This window comes from Aedes albopictus, chromosome 1, assembly GCF_035046485.1.
Source record: "Aedes albopictus strain Foshan chromosome 1, AalbF5, whole genome shotgun sequence".
In the NCBI taxonomy this organism is placed as follows: domain Eukaryota; kingdom Metazoa; phylum Arthropoda; class Insecta; order Diptera; family Culicidae; genus Aedes; species Aedes albopictus.
In genome coordinates this window covers 186,873,090-186,893,195 of record NC_085136.1, presented here as the reverse complement: position 1 = coordinate 186,893,195, position 20,106 = coordinate 186,873,090, and the positions used below count along the sequence as shown (strand labels likewise).

At 40.5% G+C, this 20,106-nt stretch overlaps 1 protein-coding gene and 1 long non-coding RNA gene across 5 annotated transcripts in view; both read right to left on the bottom strand.

The window, feature by feature from the left end:
- LOC109419486 (uncharacterized) overlaps positions 1–20,106 on the bottom strand; it is a 361,628-nt gene that overhangs the window by 270,534 nt on the left and 70,988 nt on the right. The window lies entirely within an intron of this gene.
- On the bottom strand, positions 7,965–15,095 carry LOC134285380 (uncharacterized). The gene is made up of 2 exons (XR_009996326.1): positions 13,677–15,095; positions 7,965–13,425 (listed from the first exon to the last, which is right to left on the bottom strand). It is a non-coding gene; the product is annotated as an uncharacterized LOC134285380 (long non-coding RNA).

Here is a 20,106-nt window from a genome sequence, read left to right as displayed (position 1 = left end):
ACGGAGAAGGGAAGGAAAAAGGATAGGACACGGGAAAGGACAGGTAGAGGAATAGGATCGTCATACTCGCAAAAGCGTACCACAATGGGTTCAAACAGCGCCCTGAGAAGGGCACTGTGATAACGCATAAAGCGTAAAGAGAGTCTATAGCTCTTTACCACAGCGGGTCAAGAACAACAGAACGTCCCGAAGATTCAGGTTTCTGAAGTCAGTTTCACTTAATAAGTGTTTCCCGAGTACTCGGAAACGCAATTGCGCAAAAACTGGACAGTTACATATTAAATGATACGAAGTTCCATAATCGGATTCACAGCTATCACAGGCAAATGAATCAGCTTGCTGAATATTCGCCATGTGATAACTAAGTCGGCAGTGGCCAGTCAATGCACGGTGTGTCTGGTAGAACAAAATTAATTTAAAAAAAAATCGGTATCGCTAAAACACCCACCAAACGAAAGCTGAAGGTCCGCTCCTTCATTTGTGACTGAAATGAGAAAGTTCTATCGGCGGGTCTGGAACTTTTTTTTTTTTTTTCAGATATTACTGTCTTTGAGACCTCTTGAAAATTTGAGGTGTGGCTTCGTTATATATTCACCTCAATGACGATAAAGTATAGCCAAGGATATAACGAAAAACTTTGCCGAAGACCGCAAATTGATCCAAGGCTCGTGAAAAAAGTTATACGCCTTGCAATATAGGTCAAAAATTGAGATTTTATTATTGATGTTATTCTTTTGCATGCTAAATGTTAAGCACCATTAGACGATCTGAACGTGATAACTTTGGTCACAAGTGTCGGATCACTTTGCGGTCTTCGGCAAAGTTTTTCGGCATATCCTAGGCTATACTTCAACGTCTTTAGTTAGATCGTTTCAGACGAAAATTTTTAACTTATGAGAAAAATGCAATTGGCCTAATTTTTCACACTAAGGGTAGGCGGGGCAGTATAGAAACCCTCAATATTCTCAAATATACTCTTATGCACTTCAATGAAGGATCATGTACTCCATTTATCTAGAACGTAGTTTCAGATATTAAAATTATACTCGATTTTACACGAAAAATGTGCGTCCTCCATTTTTTGTGCATGGAAATTATAATTTCCTCATCATCTTAAATAAGATTTAATGAGTAATTAATAGTAGGTAGATAAAAAACTGGTATGGGGTGATACACAAATTATGTCACGCTAAAATCGACCTTTTTCAACCCTCCCTCCCCCCTATGTCACACTTTTTGTATGAGACCTCAATATTTTTTGTAATTTTTCATTTTTTGTATCTAGTTTGAAAATATCTCCTCGTCGGGGCAGAATGGACACTCTATGTGAGAGAAACGGCAAGGGAAAATAATCTAAATCACAAACAAATTTTGAGAAAAATCCATTTTCGATGGTGTGCATTTTCTAACTTTCTACCGCGCCGACAATATATCCTTCTGGATGTAAGACGGGTAAAAAAGGTTAAAGGTTAAAGAAAGCTCTCAATTAATAGGTAACTGCGGAAGTGCTAAGCTGAGAAAATCGAGAACATCAGGCTCTGTCCTAGTGGAGACGTTACGCCAAGGAGAACAGAAGAACTAACATCTAACATACCTTGGGTTTCAAGCAGATCTTCGCTTGACAAAAGGGACAATCGGACCAGCTGACATTGTCTTCCGCCAGACACCACCCGGCACAATCTGGCGTCTTGCAGTGGAAGGCTGTCCTCTCCGTCTTCTTCAGTGTACGCTCCAGATAAGTCCTGTAATCCTTGGCACTTAGCACCGTCCGGATGTCCCGGTCTTGGATGATGTTCTCGCATGAATTGTCCTTGTAGGGACACTTGACGACCACGTCTTCCGCGTGCTTGATGGAACTTACGAGGCACTTCCGGCAAAAGCTGTGAAGGCAATCCCGCAGGCTAACCCCCTCGTACGGTTCGTATGGAACATAACAAATTGAACACTTGAACGCTGCCGGCTTTGGTAATACACTGGCATCGCTCAGCGTCACCAGCAGATCAGCCTTGGTAGCGGCCGCCGATTGCTTCCCCAGCGAGTCATCACCCGAACTGTTGTCCTTGATTACCGCAAATCGCCCTTCCACGGTACGGTACTCATCCGGATCCAGCTGCGCCTCAATTTCCCGGTCTTCCAGATTTCCAACGCACTTGTAGCGCCCTGCAGGGAATGGGCCTCCTGCGACATCGTCCTCCACCAAAGACCGCTTCAAACTGCTGGATTCGACGTTGTGATCCTGCTGAAGGTTGAAAAGTTGGTCAGATGAACAAGAGCCGGAACGGTTCCAGAATACTCACCATTTCTGACGGTTCTGCTACGATTTTCCGGATGTTTTCTTTTCACGGTCTAAATAGAACTTAATTTTAATATTTTACTAAATAGAACTTAATTTAATTTACTGCTCATCACTTTTAACACAACTGTTTTTTTTTATTCAAATATGACCAACGGTCGCAACTCACCACGTCTGTTTCTAACAGCCAAAAAGGCCTATTCGAAATTGACACCAATACCATCATAGGCTTTGCGGCGAAACGATCTAAACGATAATTAGGCGATTTTTGATTAGGCGAAAAACAGGGGGACCTGCTAACAACTTAACATCGGATCACGAGGTACAACATTTGGAAGGTAATCATTTCGGAAATCTTAAAGTTAAATTATGCAATTTAAATCGTTCAAAAGCATGAATAAAACGATCTAGAACTCCACTCCAATTTTATCAACGTCAAAGTTTGTCTTATATTGCCGTGACTTGGATAGAACTATCACACGCCGGTATTTGTTCAATTTGAGCACCTTTATGGTACCTAAGACTTAAACATTTTTAGTTAATTTGAGCTATTGCAGTTAGGTATAGCTCCTTACTTTTAAAGAAACAACTACGAAAAGACCCCCGAGGAAATCAAACCAAGGAGTACGTAGAAGTACCAAGAAGTTTTTTCCTCCACAATTATCATCCAAAGCAGTTAATATTCACAGTTTTAGATTTGTTTAGTAGAATTGTCTAATAACGGGTAATTAGACATACAAATTATTAGTAATCGTATATCTTTGTAAACAGGTAGCCTTACTCAACTGACTCAACACGCTAATGCACATGCAAAATAGTAATTGGCAAAATAAGTTTTTAGTGCTAAGTGCTTGTAGGAGATAAAATAAGAAAAATGAAACAAATCGAACAATTTAATTTATTCTTATTATATCTCCTACAGTGCTCATAGAACAAGCTAAGAAGCGTCCCTGTAGGGACGTTACGCCAGAAGAAGAATAAGAAAAATAAGTAAGCAAACATGTGTCTAGGGTACCAGACGCGCATTGAATTTAAGGTCAAGAAATCCCATTGCAATTTTGCATACAAACTTTAGAGGCACAAATCTGACGAACAAAGCATCGAATCAAGCCGCGCATGTTTATCCTGGCTTTGCTCACTTGCAAAAAGAGGCAGCTTTTCCAAATCGAGAGCATTTGTTTACGAATTTTTAAGATTGGTGCTCTTGAAAACGTGAGTAGGGGTCCAAGTCGGCCATTGTGGTAGCCATATTTGTATTCTCTGAAGTTTCTCCTTAAGAAGCTGTTTGAGGAGAATATATGACGAAGGCACACCCCGAAATTTCAAGAGCATAAATCTGAAGAACCAAATGACGGTATGTGCTGTAAAGTTGGGCGATTGGTGACCTGCTGGTACCAGTCAAATGCGACACCCTAAGGGCGTATACGCATCTGTCATAGGATGCACGCACACACATTATTGGAATTCATTGGAACGGCATATAACTCGATTTTATACTCACTGTTTTAGTACTTTCACCACACTGTCCATAAACACAAAACTGTCGTTTGCTGGATTTCCCATTCACATGGGACTCTTATGCTTTTATGGGTAGAATAATAAATATAATATAAAAAATATATCGTCGGAAAGTGATGCTTGCAATGAAAAAACAGTGTTTTGCCATAAATGTGTTCTTCAAAAAATGAAAAAAATATCATATCTTTTCAAAAAAAAAATGTTCTAGACCCGCCGATAGAACTTTCTCATTTATGTCTCAAATGAAAGGGGGGACCTTAGCTTTCGTTTGGTGGGTGTCTTAGCGATACCGATTTTTTTAAATTAATGTTGTCCACCAGACACACCGTGTTTGACCAGCATGCTGCAATTCTGCTTTGACAGATTTGTTAGATACTTTGCTACCCCTAGAAATGGCTCAGTACAATACAATTTTGTTTGACGACATGACTCCAAACTATTCCAGTATTGTTTGTGCTGAGTGGCAGCCCAGGTGTCAATCTGGAGCTTCACCCAACACTTGGATACTGGAATAGCTGGCTCAGGGCCAATGAAGTCATGTGATGCTCCAGTGCGAGCTAACTCATCAGCCAATTCATTTCCAGCGATGGAAGAATGGCCAGGTACCCATACAAGGTGAACAGCGTTTGCTGAATTCAGCTCCTCGATTTGAGTTCGACAAGCGATAACTATCTTCGACCTGGAGTTGGTTAAAGCAAGTGCTTTAATAGGAGCCTGGCTATCTGACCAGAAGTATATTACTTTGCCCATTACGTGCTGCTGAAGTGCTGATTGCACTCCGCACATAAGAGCAAAGATTTCGGCCTGAAAACGGTGCAGTGTCTACCAAGTGAATAAGACTGATACAGCTTTAGCTCACGAGAATAAACACCAGCACCTGCTCGACCTTCGAGAAGAGAGCCATCAGTGTAACATACGATGCCGTCTGAAATACTTCTCTCCAGATAACCAGATGTCCACTCTTCCCGGGAAGGGAATTTCGTGGAAAATGTCCTATATGAAAAATTACAAGCAATTGTAAGATCACTTGGAGCAAGGACAACTATGCAGGGGCGTTTAATTTCGTTTCAATGAGACACTTCCATGCAACATTTGAATGAGTCACTTTATCTGTTTGACACACTATTCGAGTCTTTCTTTTCGATTCGGTAAACGTTCTCATTCATCGTAGCACTCGGTAGTCTCTCTTCGGGGTGGTGTTGCTTGTGCTTCACTCAGCAGAGCAGTAGTGTCTCACTCTTGCGCGTTAGTCTCTCAATGGTTACAGGCCCCGGTTAATTGGATTTAAGCGATCAAACTTGTGTTCCTTTTTCATAAAACATAATGATCATTCTATTGGCGAGCACCACTATTTGAAAAAATGTTTTAAATAGTGTTTTTAGCACATTGAAATTTTTCAATGACCCACAATTGAAACGAAAATCCAAAGTGTTTCACTTCAATTTTCAAACACACCTGTTTCAGTAGGAATAATGAACAAGCGTGTTGCAGTATGAGTTATGAAGCATCGCAGCAGTCCCGTCGCATGGGAAACGATTTGCTACAGCTTTCATGCGTCATGTTTTCCTTTCGAAATTGCACGTCCCTGCAACTATGTCCCAATTCACCAAAAGTGGAAACAACGAGGTGTGTGTTGAACTGCGGTTCACAGAAGTTTCCTCTAGTAAACCGAGTACCCAAAGGCGGTAAGTGCAAGAAAGTGCTTCTTGTTTGAGATGAATGTGTAGTGGGGCAACGTCAAAGAGAACTTCGAGCGCTGCCGTGGGAGTTGAAGAGAACGCTCCAGATATCGCCATTAAGCACATCCTTTGGAGATGGCCTAACTTTGATTGGACCGTTCTCACTTCGCCCTTTTGCCACCACACAAGACATCCATAGGCCAATATTGGCCGAACAACAGTTGTGTAGATCCATTTGATATACTTGGGTTTTAGACCCCAAGTTGTACCAAAGGTTCGCCGGCATTGCCCGAAGGCCATACAAGCTTTCTTGATTCTGAACTCAACATGAGGTGTCCAGGAAAGCTTGAAATCAAGAATGACTCCAACGTACTTTACCTGTTCAGTCACATTGATTTCAGAATCAAAAAGACGTAAAGTTCGAACACCATTACGGTTTCGCTTTTCCGTGAAAAGAACAATAGATGTTTTACTCGGATTTACCGAAAGGCCATATTGGCGACACCAACCCTCAACTACCTGAAGGGCGTTTTGCATCAGGTCAAAAAGGGTGCTGATGCACATACCGACTAACAATGTTAGGTAGTCGTCGGCAAAACCATAAGTAGGAAAACCGCTATTATTGAGTTACCTCAATAGCGTATCTGCTACGAGATTCCATAAAAGTAGTGATAAGACTTCCCCTTGGGGGTATCCACAAACACTCAATTTCCTAATCGTCGCTTGACGCAATGTCGAGAAGAGATGTCGGTTTTTGAGCATTTGGTGAGTCCAATTGGAAATCATTGGAGATATACCATGACCCCGTGCGGCTTCCAATATGGCATCGAAAGACACGTTGTCAAAGGCACCCTCGATATCTAAAAAAACACCCAAGCAGGATTTCTTTTGAGCGAATGCCTTCTCGATATCGTAAACAACTTTGTGTAAAAGAGTCACAAAGGACTTTCCAGATTGGTAGGCATGTTGGTTCACATGAAGAGGCACATTGGCCAGATGAACATCACGGATGTGATGATCGACTATGCGTTCTAAGCATTTCAGAAGAAAGGAGGTCAAACTGATAGGTCTGAAGCTCTTTGCTTCTTCATACGACGCGCGGCCCAATTTCGGAATAAACTTCACAGTAATATCCCGCCAGGATTTAGGAATATACCCTGTAGCAAAACTGCAAACAAGTAGTTGTTTCAAAACATGTTTGAAATGATCAAATCCCTTCTGAAGCAAAATAGGATAAATCCCATCTGCCCCAGAAGATTTGAAAGAAGCAAAGCTATTAAGTGCCCATTCAATCGATAAAGTTATGATACTCCGAGCCGAAGCTAAAGAATCATAACTACAAGAAAAGACATTAGGTTCATCCGAAGATGTAATATCCACACATCCGGGGAAGTATGTACTGAATAAACATTCCAAAACTTCCTCATCGGAGGATGTGAAATCACCATTTGGCAAACGAAGTTCGTTCACTTGAAAATCCTTAGATTTTGCTAAGACTAATGACAATTACGAATGCAGTGGACGTGTAAGTGTGTAAATGTGCTTAATTTGTCATATGTACATATAAGCATAAATATCGAACGTAGACCAAGAAGGAAATCTTTACAACTAATTATTTGTATATGTACCATATAGCTTCAGCCTGTGTTGAAAATGTCTTTTTGACATATCTAGGTTCAATCAGCTACAGCTCGTGTCAGAAAATGAATTTAAATATATGGTAGGGTATACGGAAAACTTGGTTAGTTCTTCAAGAAAGTCACGGAAAACCGCTCTCACTTCAAAATTTCAGGTCAATATCATCGACTGCCTTCGAAAAATGCAAATTTATATTGATGATGAATATCAATTCAGTAACAAATTTTGAAAACGACGTATAATCAATGCTACACCATTGATTATACGTCGTTTTCAAAATTTGTTACTGAATTGGATTTTTGAAGGTAGTCGATGACATTTACCTTGAATATTCTGGATAGAGTGGGTTTTCCGTGACTTTCTGGTATAACTGGTCTAGCCGCACAAGTTTTCCACATACCACATATTCAGGTTCAGCTTTTAAAATGAGTTGTAGGTGATTGAATCTAAATATGTCGAAATGACATTTTCAGCACTTATTATAAGTCCATACATGTTTTGAATATTAGCTATTTCCCATCCGTATAATGAAAGCTTGGCTTTGGCTAGGTGTGAGGAGATGAGTAGGTGGGTAATATTATTGTAGCTAAAAAGTAGTGGCGAGTATCCGCCTCCACTGGCCTCGGTCCTGGGCGAATCGCTTCCAGTCGCCCTGAACGTTTAGAGTCCTAAGTGTAGAGTCTAGAAGCGTATTGGCCCTTTGTATAAGTAGATCAGATTGGACAACCCTGTCATGAATGGATCGACAGTGTGTACAAGTCAGATCCGGGAGAACGAAGCGAGGGTTGTGAGACGTCGATAGCGTGTGTCTGGGAGAGTGAAAATATAAAGTGTAATACTTGAAGAATGTGTTTTAATTATAGCATATAGAATGTCCTCGATCCTACATTTTGGCGACGAGGACAAAAAAGCACAGTTAGTGAAGAGTAATAAAGAAAAAGTGATCCAAATAGTGAAAACGATAAAATGTGAATGGGCTTCGAATTCGGTCGATTGTCAGCATTTGACCGACGGCCTGCTGGGATCGCTGCTGGTGGTTCTGCTGCTCAGAAGGTAAAAGGTTGTCTATGTTGCTGCGGCGGTGAGTACCAAAAAAAAAAAAAACTTTTTTAAGAGAAGAAGGAAGTAGGGAGCGCACGAAGGAGCATCCTTCGCGGTTATGTAATGGTTTTATTGAATTTTGTTCCGACGTTGTTGATGGGAGTAGCAGGATGGTGCAAGCAGCAAGAAATGCAAATCTTTTTGTAAGTGTTTGATGTTGGCTGGAAATTCCTTTTATGCGTGGTTGAGTTTGTTGTGTTCTTCTTTTCTGGTCGCGGCCATCAGCTGTCAGTCGCTGGTGTGTAGGGCTAGTTGCGTTGACTATATGCCCATCAGTTTGTTGTGCTGCCGTCTGACATGGCCGCGGTTTTGTTTTGTATTGTTTGGTCGGACTCGCTCGATGATGAGTAGGCGTAATTTGTGCGATTGTAGGTGGGCGTAGGTCCCTCTCTGGATGCAAAGTGAAAAAGACAAAAACTCACAGTGGGGTAAATGTTATTTTCATGACACAATTATTGACTGTTTCGAAAACAAATTTTATGTGAGTTGTGATAAAATGATTGGGTTTGTTCACGCTTGAAGTCTATGTCGTTTGAAGTGACAATTGATGTAAAAGGTTATGTATCTGTATATTTACTATGAGACAATGCATTCATTATTAATGCCCTATAAAGTCACATTCATTAAAATGTGTATGTATCATGATTTAGTACCAAACGGGATAAATTGCTAACAAAACAGAGATGTTTTCATACCAAATGTGTAGTGGTTTTATACCAATAAAGAAATAGTTTTGCACTCAATGCGAAATGGTTTTGTTTCATAAAAGAAATGGTGTCGTACCAAATGTGAAAAAAAATTGTATCAAAAGTGAAATGCGTTTGTACCAACAGAGAAATGGTTTTGTACCAAATGTGAAATGGTGATGTTCCAAATGTGAAATGGTTTTGTACCAAATGTGAAATTGTTATGTTCCAAATGTGCAATGGTTTTGTACCAAAAGAGAAATAGTTTTATACCAAATGTGAAATGGTTTTGTACCAAATGTGAAATGGTTATGTACCAAATGTGAAATGGTTTTGTACCAGATGTGAAATGGTTATGTACCAAATGTGCAATGGTTTTGTACCAACAGAGAAATGGTTTTGTACCAAATGTGAAATGGGGATGTACTAAATGTGACATGGTTTTGTACCATATGTGAAATGGTTATGTACCAATTGTGCAATGGTTTTGCACCAAAAGAGGAATAGTTTTGTACCAAATGTGAAATGGTTTTGTACCAAATGTGAAATGGTTATGTACCAAATGTGAAATGGTTTTGTACCAAAAGAAAAATGGTTTTGTACCAATTGTGAAATGGTTTTGTCCGAAAGAGAAATAGTTATATATCAAAAGTGAAATGGTTTTGTACCATAAGGGAAATGATTTTGTTTTAAATGTGAAATGTTTTGTACCAAAAGAATATGGGTTTATACCAAATGTTGAGCGGTTTTGTATGTAAAGAATAATGTGTGAGAACGTTTATTAGTTAGTATTGTACCAAAAGATAAAAATGCAGATGGTTTTGTACCAAAAGAGAGATAGTTGTCTGATGTTTGTCAGACCGTATTCAGATGGGTTAGTACCATATGTGAATCGTTTTTATACCATATATCAAATGGTTTTGTTCGAAAAAAAAGGTTCTGTACCAATGTGATGTGTTGAATCGTATAATAATTTTGTACTGAACGAAAGTTGGGTTGTATCAAAAGAGTCTGTCAGACCGTACTTTTTGTATCAAATGTTAATTGTTTCTAAATCAAAATTAAAATGGTTTTTGTACCAAAGGAGATATTATTTCGTTTAGAGTTTTAATGGTTTTGTGTAAGCATAGAGATTGGATGATCAACACTTTAGATGAGTTCAACGTCATAATACTATCAATAGCTGGTTATCTATGGTTGTGTACCGTGTTGTGTATCACAAAAAAAATGTGGTTTTCTACCAAGAGAGAAATGCCTGTGCATTAGAAACATAGTTCTTTTAAGGTTATGCATGAGGTGAATATGAGTTATTAATCATCCACATTACATGGGCATTGTGATTAAATACTTGAACAATTATTACGAGCCGTTCCGTCGTGAAACATATCAAAGACATCATTTACATCAAAAAGTTCAGCGTTTGTAAATGAGTGAATCGTTAAATGGATTGTTGCTCCAAAAATTCGCGAAATTACTACAATAAGACCCATATTGCTGACGCAAAGTAGGTGAGGGTGTGCGGTGGAACCATTCTGAGACTAACGAGTTAGATTTTCAGTCGGTCAAGGAATGTTTCGTGGTAGGGGTTTCCTAGACTTTTTTTAAGCAAAGAGTATTTTCATGACACAAAAGAATAATAAGATGGATTGAGGCGTGGAAGAAAATAAAGAACCCTGGGAAGAATCTTTTCATCGTTCAAGGAAATTAAAAATTCACATTTCATAAATATTAAATGAAAATCAAATAAAAACACAAAATCAATGTTTTGCTCAGAACGTTTCGCAGAGATTATGATTTAGGAGTGAGATAAGCACAGTCACAGATAGTGCAGGTATAGGTAAGACTAATACTAAATATAGCTGTTTGGTAAATGTTTGGGTTACATGAATGACTCAGTAAAATTCTCGCAGATCGACATTAGAAATGCCTATCACTAGATAGAGATCTCATAGCTTTCGTGACCGTAACAACTTTTAAAACAAAACATGACATGTTTAAGATATAAGCTATCAATATTTGGACTAAACTACACCTGAGTTGTTGCAGAAGGTTATGTGTAGAATACAGACTTGGACCTCGGCCGACATTTGTTGTCGATGGTAGAACTTGAAATGAGCACGATACTATACCATGTTACTATATTACATAATATGTCGTTGTGCGAGTTTTGGAAAAAAAATCGTCAAAATGTTGAATGTTTAGAGAATGTATAGGATTTTTTAAGCTAGTAGGTTATAAGTTTTCTGTGTCATGGTCTGCAGTGTTGGAAAGGTTATGCCAAGTGTTCGCTATAAACCAGATCTTTCTGAAACCATTCCAAGTGGCCAAGTAAAAAAATGAGCTGTATCTGCAAGCAGTCACATCTACAATTCTTGCCAAGCCGAACGAAGCAACACCGAATAATTTTGATTAGGCCGTAGTGAGATGTATACATAAATAGGAGTTAATTGTACCAACTAGAAGCATATACAAGGCAACGTAATTTGGAACGATACGGAATTTAGAGAAATAAAACTGACACTAATCAGATATTGCAGTAAATGTAATGTAATGTAATGTATAACCACCGTTACTTCATCAGCTTCGTTGAAACTGTTTTCATGCTGCAGACTGCACGGAAACGTATGAGAGGGCTTTGCACAAGACGTTCAAGTCGAATAATGGACCACTAGTTACGAAGGAACAAAGAGGTATTGTTAATTTTCCACCTTATCGAATGCGACGATATGAATCCGTCGCAGGTGAAAGCATCGCCAACCATTAAGCAAGCAGGTTCTAACACAAGCACGAGTAGAGGCATTTGGATTGGTCAGTGCCTGATTCGTCGCGATAATCTTGGATCTCCTCTGGAAGTTGGAGGCCCATTTTGTTGTGAAAGCATCATACAATATTGCAAGGACTAGAGGATCTACTCAGAACTACGATAAAGCAAATGGGGAAATTGAACTGAACAACAAGCACATGCTTAAGCTGCAGCAAGATTCTGACAGTTTCTACTAGGTCTGGGACTAGAGATCCTTTCTGCTGACATCTGCATCGCACGTACAACTGGAGTTGTATTCATGGTCCCTTTTTTATAAGCTGTCATATTGAACGAAACATCTGTATGAAAAAAGTGGAGGAGCTACACGATAACCGACCGGGAGAAGAATTAAATTAAAACTATTTTTAGCTGAGGGGAATGTATACTGTTGGTTTTGAGCGAATAATTGTACCAAACAAACCTGGGTGAACATTCGCTCCTGAAGAATTTAATACGGTTGAACGTATGGTTGCAGTGGGTCTGTACCCTGGAAGAAGACGAAGCTCAACGGAATCCGTCGGAGACGTAGCTCACTGTAGCAAGTGAAACGGAGCACAATAACGGAGGCATTGTGAGGAACGTCATCGAGTCATCTCAACAATGACGATCAACAGGATTCTTATCATTTGATATAACTGGATTCAACGTAGTTAATGTCGTTAATGTAAAGGGGGGGATGTAGAGTCTAGAAGCGAATTGGCCCTTTGTATAAGTAGATCAGATTGGACAACCCTGTCATGAATGGATCGACAGTGTGTACAAGTCAGATCCGGGAGAACGAAGCGAGGGTTGTGAGACTTCGATAGCGTGTGTCTGGGAGAGTGAAAATATAAAGTGTAATACTTGAAGAATGTGTTTTAATTATAGCATATAGAATGTCCTCGATCCTACACTAAGGTCCTCCTCAACTGCAAAAAGCCCGTGTCCAGCCCACCGCAGCCTGTCGTGTTGTATTCGCTTCACTATATCCATCTCTTTATATACCTTTATGCCGTCCTCCAGTTTACCGCCGAGTTTTGTTCGCAGCACTTTACGTTCGAAGACTCCAAAGGCTCTCCGATCAACTTCTTTCAACGTCCACGTTTCATGACCGTATAAAGCGACCGGGAGAATCAGAGACTAGTACCACGCGATTTTTGTCTTCGTTTGCAGCCTGCGGGACCTCAGCTGGTTTCGCAGACTGAAAAAGGCCTGATTTGCAGCCGCAATCCGTCTTTTCACCTCGCGGGTAACATCATTATCGCACGTTACTAGAGTACCAAGATAAACAAATTCATCCACAACTTCAAACTTTTCCCCTCCTAGCACCACTTCGTCACCACTATCACGGCCGAATCGACGTTGAACACCAGCAATCATGTACTTAGTCTTTGTGGTGCTAATTGTAAGTCCAATCCTCGCAGTCTCCCTCTTAAAAGGTACGAACGCCTCTTCCACGGCCCGACGGTCGATTCCGATGATGTCGATATCGTCCGCGAAGCCCAGGAGCATATGCGACTTTGTGGCAATGGTTCCGCTCCTGTGCACACCAGCTCTCCTTATCGCTCCTTCCAGTGTTGAACAATAAGTTCGAAAGAGCATCGCCCTGCTTCAGTCCGTCAAAGGTTACGAACGATGACGAAATTTCATCCGCAACCCGTACACTTGATTGCGATCCGTCAAGCGTCGCACGAATCAATCTAATCAGCTTCGCCGGAAATCCATTCTCTTAAGGGCGGACGGGACGGTCGAGGAAATATCCGCCATTGCTCTGTTTCTTCTAAGATGGTAATCTCAGATTCTACTTCATATAATGGAACAAAAATCTATCATTGTGTATGCTCACTTGCAGTGCATATGCTGATTGTTTTTCAGCCTCATCTGTGCGATAGAAATCGAGATTACCATCTTCAAAATCGCGAGGCAAATTGTTAGAAAGAGAGGGAAGATAGGAAAAATAACACAGCGTCCCGATTCACCTTAACTGAATCGTACGCCCGCCGCCTTGAAATCAATAAACAGTTGATGGGTCTGCAAGTTGTACTCCCGAAATTTATCGAGAATCTGCCGCAGGGTGAACATCTGGTCCATCGTTGATCGGCCCTTACGAAATCCTGCCTGATATTCGCCGACGAAGGACTCCTCAATCGGCCTCAGCTTGTGGAACAGAACTCCGGACGAAATTTTGTACACGCAAAAAAATCCGTTCCGATATACGTGCACTCCCAGTCATGGCAACGGGAACAAATGGGAACTATGCATAGCAACGATAACAACAATAAGAAATGTACACCGTAAACTAGATGTCACGGTTTCTAGAACGCCCATATTGACAGCTGGAACTAGTTCCAGTTCACGGTGTATATTTGCTTGTTCTCATATTTGCGTTTGTTTGTTCACGTTTATCAGAAAGGTTTTCTGAGCGTGTACGCTAAATTGGCGAGTGTTATTCCTCTGTAATTCGCGCACTCCAGTCGATGCCCTTTCTTGAAAAGAGGGCAAATGAGACCATCCAACCAACTAGCAGGCACTTCTTCCTCCTTCCACATCTTCAATCTAATACGGTGTAAGAGTTGATGCAGCTGCTCATTACCGTGCTTGAGAAGCTCGACCGGGAGTTCGTCCTTCCCATCAGCCTTGTTGTTCTTCAGTCACCTAAAGGCTGTCTTGACCTCGTCTAGCGTTGGAGGTTGAGCAGTACCTATCACCTCCCGCGCTGCTGTACTCATCGCTCCGTGGATAGACTCCCACAGAGTGTTGAGATTATCGCTCTCGTTGATCTCACTTATCCGCTCGTCCAGCTTCTGGTTACCACCAAGATCTCATTTAATTTTTTTTGGCTTGGAAAACATCTCACTCTTGGTTGCAAATAAAGAAGAATTCGAATGACCCCCAATTGTAGAGGCTCTAGGTGAGATGAGGAGAAAATCGTTTGTTTACATCAAAAATTCAATTTTTCATCTTCAAAATTCACTGATGTTTTGCCTTGGTAGTTGTTATTTTCCATTGGTAATGGCTTCCATTATCAATACATTATTTTTGATGCCCACACCGACAGACACCGGATTGGCCAGCTAACAAAAAATCCGGAAGATCGTCCACCGGAGGTGTAGCAAGAGCTCCTCAATTTTATTATATAAATTGTTCGTAAGTACCTACCGGATCTAAGCGTATCTGAAAGAGAATTAAATTTTCTTAAATTTAATTTTCTCTTCATTCCTACTCTTAGCAATCTTCATCTTCTACTCTCAGGACTCTCATTCCTACTCTTCAAAATCGCTCTAGAGTTTAGAAGGTGCAGTTTAAAAAGATTCACCCACGCACCAAGTGCATCATGTACAAAACGCTAATAAGACCGGTGGTCCTCTACGGACAGGAAAGATGGGCCATGCTCGAGGAGGACCTGCAAGCACTCGGAGTTTTCGAGCGACGGGTGCTAAGGAGACGATCTTCGGCGGTGTGCAGGAGAATGGTGTCTGGCGGAAAAGAGTGAAACACGAGCTCGCTGCACTCAACGGCGATCCCAGCATCCAGAAGGTGGCTGAAGCGAGGAGGTTTCGGTGGGCAGGGCATGCTGCAGGAATGCTAAACAACCGCCCTGCAAAGTTGATGTTTGTGACTGATTCGGTTGGCACAAGAAGACAAAGAGCACGATGGGCGAACCAGGTGGAATGTGACTTGAAGTGCATTGGGCGTTGTCGAGGATAAAGAGAGACAGCCACAAACCGAGTATTGTGGCTTACTTTGTCTTATCCTAACTATTATGTTGAGCAAATATATGTATGTATGTGTGGATACCAAACAGCAGAGCAGTATTCAAGTGTTGACCGTTACAATGAGTAATCCGAAGATTTCAAACAATAAACGTCAGGTGCTTTGTCCGTAATATAAGTGGCATGGTGCTTAAACATAAGCTTAGTATCTAGGATTACTTCAAGATCTTCCATTTGTTCGACTTGTTGGATTGTTGTGTCATGGAGCTTGTTGTTGTACTGTATGGGCTGACTTATTCGGGGGAACGAGGTCATCGAACGTTGACAAGCATCCCGCCTGTATTGCAAAGGAATCGATATATTTTTGAATTTCTAAAGCGTCAAAGATGAAACGGATTAATATGTAAAACTTCATATAATCCGCGTATGGCAGTAACAAGTAAACCGAATCAATTTGAAATAATGAAAAAAAAGTAATAGATACCAAGAACTTCGTGGATTGGCAGTCGCCCACGAAGAATCTTAGTTTACGGTCAGTAAAGTTGAGCAGTTGGGATGGCGTGGGTAATTTTGTCAACGGCTGCGGATAAGCCAGAATTGATGCCATCCAACTCAGATTTTTTGTTAAAGCTTTCAGCAATGTCAGATGTGAGGTGCAAAAGATTAGTAGCGATGGATCTGCTCGAGATGAATATGTGTTGCATTTCGTTCTGGTATTGATTACAATAGGATAGTAGCGGGCTCATCAAAACTAACTCAAACAGTTAAGAAATAGCGAATAGGGACGAAATACCCCAATAGTTGTTGACGTTTTGTCGATCCTTTTTCTTGTACACAGGAAGCATCGTAGACGTCTTCCATATTAATAGGAATAATCCATTCTGAAACGTTTCAGAGGGTCTTGGAAAAATTTAGTGGGTTTAAGTGGTCGCTGAAGTTCCCTGAATCCTCTGAAATGCCCCTTAAATCCCTTCATTTGAAAGGCCACGAAAAAGACTTCAAATCCTCTAAACAAATCCTTCTGAAACACTCTTAAAAACCCTGTACATTCCTGAAACTTCCTGAAGCCTCGCTGTAACCCGTTATAACACTTTTAAACTCCCTGAAACACCCAAAAACTCTCATGGAGTGCTCCTGAAACCTCCTAAACTACTCTCTGGAGTCTTACTTAAGTGAGAAACCTCATGGAATCTTCCTCTTCTTCCCCCAGGAGTAAATCCCTCATTTAAAGCACATTTTCAATTTATGCACCCCAGTCCATGTTTTAAAAAGGAGATTCCAGTAGATGAGACTGCGTGGCTTTGGCGTTCATAAGACGGTGGGTTCAAAACAGCTTGCATTCACACTCTTACAAAAATATTCATCAGTTTTCATCATGGAATACGTTCTGTTGTTTTATCTGTTGCCGTATTTATATTTCGTATTAATTATCTATCTCAGTAAATAGATAGAACTTTATATTGTTGTTGTCTTGTTATCACATGATACATTTATTTCCAATTTATCGTATTATTCAAGATTAGTTGTACCCTTGTTATTAGTATAAGTTTTGGAAAATAAATTCCACTATGACAAAGTTGCACTGAACAATTAATAAACTGATCGATCGTGTGTTGTTTAATCTGTGCATTCCAAAAAATGTATAACATTTCCCCCGGTTTGCCACCATAACGGCAACGACGAGTTCATTGATATGACAAACTAGTTGCAATTATAATGCACCTCCCATATATCAGACTACAAAACACAGATTCATAATTTTACAATTTACGGCTCGATACGTGTTTGTCCGTACCTGTAAATTATCGCATTCTCCGTAGCGCCTAAAAAATCTTGATAAATTTCTATCATTAAACTGGGTACGTTCTGCTGTTGTCTTTACCCCACTTGAGATGGAGAAGGAATGAAGCTCATGTTTGGTTTCCGAAGATGAGTGCTATTTTTCTCTTGCCAATATTCCAAGAGCGAACATTCCATGCCGTCACTTGCGTGGTGACCAGACTGCCCGTGGATAGCTCGGAGCTCCAGCTTTATGATAAGAAGCTCGCTGGACCAGCTAGAAAAACATCCATTTATGTAATCTACATTAACCAACTCCACAAGGAGCCTTGATCTCGATCCGGACCGAGCTCTTGTTTGGACTCTTCGTCGAAACACAGTCCCAGCCTAGGTCCCAGCAGAATACAGTCAGTGCCAACTCTAGTGCAAGGCAAAAGTAACATTCTTCCTGAGTGCACAGGAAGCCAATAATTGATCCACACTACAACATATACGGTTATGTAGAGCGCGCGCAAATCTTGCCTTCCATCCGCCAAGGCAGGAGGCTACAAATAATGAAAAAACCACTTATCTCTTCACTTTCTTCATGCCATGTACATACATATTTGTACCACGGCTACCTGAGTTTGCGCAGAAGTTTCCCATCTTTAGAAACGGTGTGAAAGAGAGGTGGCTGTTGTTGGTGCAATTGGTCGTAGGATTGGTTTCAGGCTGCCATTCCGGTTGGATTGTTCAGAACCAACGGGCAAGATCTCAGAATCATAACTCGATTAAGCCGAAGCCGTCAAACGACATAACGAGCAACCTGTTATCAACTTGCATTCTCGGAGATAATTACCAACTAAAACAGTTAGCATGCATGTCACACACAGGCAGAAACGGAGCTGGAAAAGTCCATTGATGGATATTTTTAGAACCATCGAGGAGCATGCCAAGCGAAAGTTATCTATTTTCGAACGATGAAAGCAGGAGGTATTTTAATTAACACTACAAACTGGTACGAGTGCTTGAATCTTTAGACGGCACTTTGCTTCAGGTGGTAAGCAGATGTTCGATGCCAAAGTATTTTGCTGCAAAGTACATAATCAGCTGTTAACATCTGGTGTACACTGTTGAAGACATTCGGATTAGCACAATGAATAGACCATATGACAAAAGCTTTTAATTTCGATCGGTCGTGACAATGGTGTGTTCTCAGACACGTGACTAAGATTTTTTGCCTATTGTGTATTCCGTATTTCCTCTGGCATTTCCGCCAGTAAAAGCAACAATAAATTTCCCATCGTAAAGCTGCCCGATCGGTCGAAACAGTGTTTTCATTTTTACACATTATCAACAATTAGTTAAATGGCACCCCGTAACGTGGGTAGATCACCTTAGAATGGTGCGTTGCGGTGTAAGATCTATCAAATCAAATTTTGATCTTGATATTTACAGTATTTTTCCAAGATCAAAGTTTGATGCTCTTTTCCTTGTGTTTTGTAGTATTTGTGTTTCAATGTACTGCTAATTAACATTTTATTTTAGCAGGATTCAGGTAAATATATCGTACGATATAAATAATATTTTAAAAATATGTAACTGTGGCGAGCGTATCACTAACATGTAGCTTATTTGACTACGATGTTAATATTATTTTATATTTCAGATTATCAACCGGAGAATCAAGTAATTCAACCAAATGCCAACAAGATGACAAGGAAACCAGGATGAATTGGGCAGACAACTGATTCGAAGCGGTCTAACAATGGTGTGCCTGAACGTTAACCAAGCGTAGCCTTTGGAGTTTACCCTTCCACTAACAAAACCCAAATTCCCGTGACCCCTAGGCCTGAGAGATCGTAGAGTTGTCTACATTTTTCATAGGTGTCCAAAACTAACCATCCATCCCCATTCCTCAGCAGTCGCAAGGACGTGGCCAGGACAGTGCTCGACCATTGGAGGATTGCGTCAGTCTTGTCTAAGAGCCAGAGATTAGTCCCGAATCTTTGTGCTTTGGTTCGGACGGGTTGGAGGCAACCCTCATAACAGCGGTCAAGGACTGTAGCACCTACGAATTTGTGCGACTCGCTTAATGCTAATGCTAATTATCAACAATTAGTTAAATGTAACGCGCACCCTCTCTAAAGACAAGGCAAAGCGCGAAACTTTAAACACCATTATCTCGGAATTGCCGTTGCAATGGTCACGATATCTTAAAAACTAATTGACCGATGTCAAAACTTTTTTGTTGGACCTTCAGCGCGCGATCTGTTGTAAAAACTACAACACTACCGAAAAAAACCTCGCTCATCGTTCATAGCGCGAGCGCAGTGCAGTTTCAGCTGCTTGATGGCGCGCGTCCTGAAAGGATTGTACGACATTTCCCCGAAAACCAGTTCCCCGAATGAAGTTTCCCCGAAAGTTATTTCCCCGAAAAACGATTCCCCGAACGAACCGTTTCCCCGAATGTACCATTTCCCCGAATGTACCGTTTCCCCGAAATATTTATAAAACTATTTTTAGTACTGGTTTCTAATCATTTTCTTGATTAATATCAAGATTATGGAAACTTTCACATCTCAATGATATTGTGCATTCCCTCTTACCATGAATTCTTCGAGATATAATGTTCTTCATGATGCTTCAATGAGGTTTGCTTTTATTATTTTAAAATATGGGTCGTTCATTTCTGTTGTACAGATTAAAAATGGCATTACACTCAACTAAGAACACGCTTATCATAACTTTCCTTTCTATTATTCATAGGCTGTTCTTTCTATTTATTTTTGAGTTTTCAATCGATGAAAACGCCCTTTAAACGCATAATACCTTTCAAACGAGTCATCGTGATTGTAGTAGTAATCTGCTAAAGTTCATTGTCATTGTAAAGCCTATTCTTGCTAACGAAGGAAGTCTTTTAGGAAGTATTAACAGG